We start from the raw sequence: 6,465 nt of genomic DNA on the forward strand, positions 1-6,465 counted from the left end.
TGGTTACTGTAAATGCACTCCAAGAACTAGCACCTCTACTTTGAGCAGTACTGTACTCTGTTTCACCCATAGCAGTTCACTATACCAGACTGCAGACAGAATGTTCACCACATCTTGTACTTTTTCTGTAAAATGTATGTGTTTCTGACCCTGCACAATTTGTCAGATACTCCAAGCAGTACACACTTTTAGTATTAATCTATTCCCAGGGTAGCTTGCTTGGAATCATTTCAGTTCAGACACTCATTCCATGTTCCATGTGATCTTCACTGTCTTGGGGTGATTTCCATGCTTCAATGTAGCAAGCTGTACAATGATAACTGTAACTGAATGCAGAAAATTAAGAATTGGAAATATAACAATAACAGACACAGTGTAATCCAATGAGCAATTGTACGTTCACTCACTCATTTATATATCAGCTTTGTATTCAATTGGAGGCTTTTTCCCCCATCATTTGTAATGAATAACCATGTCTCTGAGCTGGCACACTTCTAGGGATACGAGTTGTGACATTTCACACCTTCCAAAAGCACATGAAAATATTCTGAATTCAAATTTTGAAGATGGAACATTTTGGTGCTACATAGGCACTGTAATACACAGATGGAACACGATTCAACAGCAGAAACATATAACAAAATTAGATACTGTTATAAAGAGAAGATCCCTGATTTTGTTGTAGCAACTCAATATCAGTCCTGTGTTTAGTCACTTCTCTGCCAATTCAGTTACAGTTACCTTGACAGAGAGAACACTTAAAATAGCAGTATGTCTGTGCTAGTAGTAAGTGGCATACATTCTAATCTCTTACAAAGGTTGAATTTCAATCACAGAATTCCATTTCTGAGGTTTGGAAGCAGTTTATGTTGGGATCACTATAAAACCACGTACATGCTACTTGGGCCCTTGAGATGTGCCAATGACTCGGATGGCTTGCTGTCAGATGCATTTTGATCTTTTTGGGTGTCCAAGGGCTGTGGTCCAGATGATCACACACATTGTCTGCGAATTTTAGATGCTAAAGTGAAGAAAAGTTTTCAGTCACAGCTATTGATTTGCGTTAACACAGGGATTTAACTTTGAGTATTGCACCATAAACCTGTTTTGATAGTAAAACATGCAAAAACTAAGCTCATTCTTCACCCAGAGAGGTGCTGGTGAGTCTCCACAACACTGGTGGCCTTTACCTAAGAGGGTTCCATTTAAATAGGTCTCATTTCTTTTGCTGCCTTTGTACACTGTGTGTACCTAGAAGTGAGTTTCTATACTTGTTCAAGTTCATGCTGTATTGCATCCTAACAAGATGGAAGGAGGAGGTCGGAATTGAAAAAAGTGCTGTAATTGTAGCTCTGCATCACAAAGGCTATTCTAGCAAGGCAATAGTAACAAATTTTGGCCTAACCAAGCCTACAGTAGTGTATACATTGCTCTGGTGCCAGCTCAAGTGTTTGACAATCTGGAAGACCCTAAGTAACACGGTAAAGCAAAGATTAGTTCCTATGTGTACAGAGTAAATGTGAAGAATCCTCCTGCACCTATAATTAATAATAAAGTAAACAATATGTGAGAAGCTCCAACCTTTGTCTCAGCAGAGCAATGCCATTTGTGTGACCATGACTTACATGGATGGATAGAGAGAAGTTGAATTGATTGCAATGGGCACAGCAATGGTTCAAGGATTAATCGAGTTTTAAATTTGTAAGCCTTCACAGAATGTTTACTCATTGACATCGTGGAGAACGTATGAAGTCAGTACTGATCAACAATTCAGTTCAATCTGCCAAGAGGCATATTAGTTGTGGGTTGATCTGCAGCAAGACAATGATCTCAGACAGACTTCTAAATTGTGCCAATAGTAAGTCAATAGAGGAAAGAAATTTGGGAAACTGAAGAATATGGTCTGGTGAAGTCAGCCGCCTCACTTAAATCCCATCGAATACTTACGGGATGAACTTGAGGAAGGGAGATTAAACACTAATGTCCCATTGAAAACAAGGTTATTAGAGACGGAGCACAAGCTTGGATTAGGGAAGGATGGGGAGGGAAGTCCACTCTGCCCTTTCACAAGAACCATCACGGCATTGGCCTGAAGTGATTTAGGGATATCACAGAAAACCTAAATCAAGATGGCTGGACATGGGTTTGAACCGTTGTCCTCCCGAATGCAAGTCCAGTGTGCTAACCACTGCTCCACCTCACCCACTGGGATGAACATGGCACAGAGATCAGAGAACTGGCGTCATCTAATGTTGAAAATCTATGGATTACAGATGCATGGGACTGTAATCTCTGCAAAAATATTATCTCCATAATGCCAACAGTCTGCGCAGCTGTTCTTAGCACGAAGGGTACTTAATGACAGAGAGAGAGAAAATATTTGTATTGTTAGCCTATTTAGTTTGAAGAGTGTAGTTGTCTATTAAAATAAAGTGCACAGCTTTTTTCATAGGTGATCGAATAATTTTGACCTGTAGTATATACTTAGTAACAACAATAAACAGATATTGAGATCCTTGTCAAGGAAGGTGATTTATTTACTAAACTAGAAAGGTTACAATGAAATGCATACCATTTACTCTGCTGAAAGAAGAAACTGCAACACCCTCAAGGATATGGTCATTTTTGTCATACGATGTGACATCGCTGTAATTCAGGTCAAATGGAACACGTGTCACAGTGAAGGGTGTCCTGTCACATCACTACAATGCATACCACTCTCTGATGGCAATGCAGGTGTATATTCTGACACATAAAAGTGCCAAATGCCATCCTGTGATAAATTGCCCCATAGCATCTTGGGCTGTTTGTTGGCACAATCTTTCATTAACTCACGATATATAGCGAAGTTTTGCTAAAGTTAAAAAGTGATTTTTACTGCTGAGTGTATATTTTTTGTTTTTTTCAAAGTACGACAACAATTACTGCAAAATGGCCGATACACAGCTCAGTAGAGACATTGTCAAAAATAGATCAACTCTACACATTGTTTGAATAACATTACATACAAGCTAAACATTGTAGAGACGAGTTTTAAAAAAAAAATCTTATTACTATTGATACGGTCATGACTCATAGAATGGATAACATAAACAGTTTGCCTACTGCAAGTTCCATATCCAATGAAGCAGCATAGAATTAAATTACACTTGCTCAAACAGTAAATGAAATACAGAACCTAAATAATCCAGCTGTAGCAACCGACAGTAACATAGAGTTGCAAGATATGGAAAGTGAATCACAAGCAGTAAATTCTCACAATTTACGGGGGCAGATAATGTTCAAACAGTAAATTTCTCACAATTTATCAGTGCAGTCATGCAACAATTTCAGCAGATGAATACAAGTTTACAGAACAATGAGAAACTGTTTACGGAAAAATTTCAGGAAATAATGAAAAAACTTGACAGTAATGATGGTAAATTAACCAAAATTGGTACTGACTTGAACAAAAGGATCACTCAAATGGCCACCTAGTTTTCAAAACTAACAGTTTTAGCAAAACATAATGAAATCAATGTCAAACCTTTAAGTAGCACATAATGACAAAAGTAGGAAAGTGCGTTACCCCTCATGATGACATCACGAGGCGTGTCACACAAGTAGAGGCAGATTTAGAAACCATGGCCAAGACAATCAAATCAGAGACAGACAGATGTTTTTTCTAAAATGAATGAAAATAAACAAACTAATTAATTTCACACCACTTTGGCGAATTGTGCTTGGATGGGGATGAATAGGTGATTATCTGGACAACACAACACCCAGTCCCTGAGTGGAGAAAATCTCTTATCCAGCTGGGGATCAAATGCAGGCCCTTAAGATCGACAGTATGTCACACTCAGCACTCAGCTAACGTGGGTGGACAATGATTTAATAGAAACAAGCAGACTGCAAACTGACTTATTCAACAACCTTGGACACTGGAGCCAATAATCAGTCTGTATTTATATGTCCAAAAGTATGTGATCCGTTTGTTTTGTTTACACAATCAATGAGAAACATCAGCTTAAAAAAGTAAAATTGCATCATAGTGTTGTCAGAATTTATTCTCAGTAACTATTCCTTTTCTTTGCTCCCCTTTCATTTTGCAGTCCGTCTATCCCCCCCCACACACACACACACACATCTCCACCATCTTCCCCCTCCCCATATATGCCTGTCATGTACAATGCAGTTAGCTTTCAGCTCATATTGACTCCAAATGACCTTTTTTTTCCAGTAAATTGTGTCTTGCTGATTACCGCATCTTCCATCGTTAAGCTCTCAGGTTTTCAAATCTCATCCAGCGCAGGCACCAAGGATCAGTCTTTCCTTCTCATCCTGTCTGGTAAGTCTCCTCTGACCTATGGTTTTGGACAACTTTTCCATAACTCTCTCCCTTTCTTGCCAGTCTTCTTTCTTTCCCTTCAAATCTTCTGCTAGAAGGAAGAGCCATTGGCTCTGAAGGCTTCCACATTTCTATATCCTTTGCATATAGTTTCTGCTGCCACCAGTGTGGTGAGTAGATCATCTTATTTATCCAATTATACTGCAGCCATCTTCATGATAGTGCTGGCAACATGGCTGTGGATGAGGTCGTGTTTGGTATGAGAGTCAGCTACCATCTGACATCGGTTTACGAGTACTCAACAAAAAGCTTGTGAGAATTCAATTCCATACAGCTGGAACCAAAAGAAAATTGGTAGTTCATACCAGCACAAGACCATAAATGAAAAAGTTGTTATTAATAATCTGTGTCCCTGACACTCTGTCTACAAGTATGTTAAGTAAGTTTCAATATACCATTTCACACTTAGCACTTATTCTGCTTTTAACACTATTTTACTCAACTCCAGTTGCTTGTGACAAATGGACTGATGCATCAAACAGGCTACAGTACATTTTATTACATGATACATTATTCTCTTTTTCGCAGTTTTGGGAAAATGGTGTACACTGACACTTAAGTAAAATGCTAATCCGTGTGCATGCATAGAACTTTATTGCAGGTTTCCTAATACAAACTACTCTATCAATAATGTATTGGACTCAGTGTAATGGAGCAGCTTGTCTTTTATTGTTAGCCAAAATTAGCAGCAATGGCTTTGTGTACATGGTAGCTCCAAACTGTGACAAGCTTTGAGAGCACTTGCCTGCTAAAGGCAAAGGATCTGAGTTTGAGTCTCAGTTTTAATCTGCCAGGAAGTTTCACATCAGCACACATTCCACTGCAGAGTGAAAATTTCATTCTGTAAACATCCCCCACGCTGTGACAAGCCATGTCTTTGCTATATCCTTTCTTCCAGCATTGCAGGACAGCTTCTCTGAAGTTTGGATGGTAGGAGATGAGGTACTGGAGGAAGTAAAGCTGTGAGGATGGGTCATGAGTCATGCTTAGGTGGCTCAGTTGGTAGAGCACTTTCCCACAGAAGGCAAAGGTACTGAGATAGAGTCTCAGTACAGCACATAGTTTTAAATCTGTGTACACTTTACTGCAGAGAGAAAATTTCATTCTGGAAGCTTTGAGAGGTTGTGTGTTTGGGTGGGAAGGAGTGTTTTACGACTGTGGAACATGTATTGTGATTAGTTGGTTTATGAGCACAGAATAGAACTATTGAAACTAATAAGTTATTGGAGGTAATTTGTCACACTTTTTGTGGATTTTAGAAGCAGAGTGTTAACGACTTTGCAATACAAATATTCCGAATGAATCTCTGACATTGTATTTACAAGATGACTTGAAGTTCCCTTGATACCATTCAGTAGCAGCAGACCACTTCTGTGGCTGGCCAAATATTTGACAAGTCTCCTTACACATCAGTGTAGCAACTGTGAGGAGAGAAACCTCAAATTGCCAAATTTTTCTATATGTGCTTAATTTTACTGGCTGTGCTCTGGATCTTCCAAGCTCTGACTGGGAAAAATGCTCCTCAGAGAGCACAACTCCCCTTCCCTGGGCTATGTTTTACTCGGGCAACCATTGCTTCGATTTCTGCTATACCCCTTGGAAAAAGTCATGCCTCACTATTCGTACCTCTCTCCCGTGTCAGTGAGGCAGCTTCCTTTTAGCTCTCTGTCACTCTGAAAAAACATCAAGATGAACCACTGTCCAAAGGTCTTAAATCCCTAAACAAAATTTTTGTAAGAGTTATGTGTTTGGTGGCATTTAAAAGGCCTAGCTGGGAGTTCACCTGTAAGACAGCAATCTCTGGCACACATCCCAAAGCCAGATTTTCTGCATTTGGCAGGCAATTGCATCTTTCACAAACATTACTTCTCACTCCAACACGTAAAATATTTGTGTGAGTGAACAATGCAGAATGTCTTGACTCTTGTCCATCTGCACGGTGGTGCCATTAGGGATCACAAAGACACTTACTGGGCCAGGCTGCCACAGTGAAAGTTTCCCCTCACCGCCGCTTTCCAGACGAGCTCAGCCAGATCCCCTTATTCCCAGCTAATGTACAAATCTGTTTTAAATTA

Source organism: Schistocerca gregaria, unplaced genomic scaffold, assembly GCF_023897955.1.
Source record: "Schistocerca gregaria isolate iqSchGreg1 unplaced genomic scaffold, iqSchGreg1.2 ptg000492l, whole genome shotgun sequence".
In the NCBI taxonomy this organism is placed as follows: Eukaryota; Metazoa; Arthropoda; class Insecta; order Orthoptera; family Acrididae; genus Schistocerca; species Schistocerca gregaria.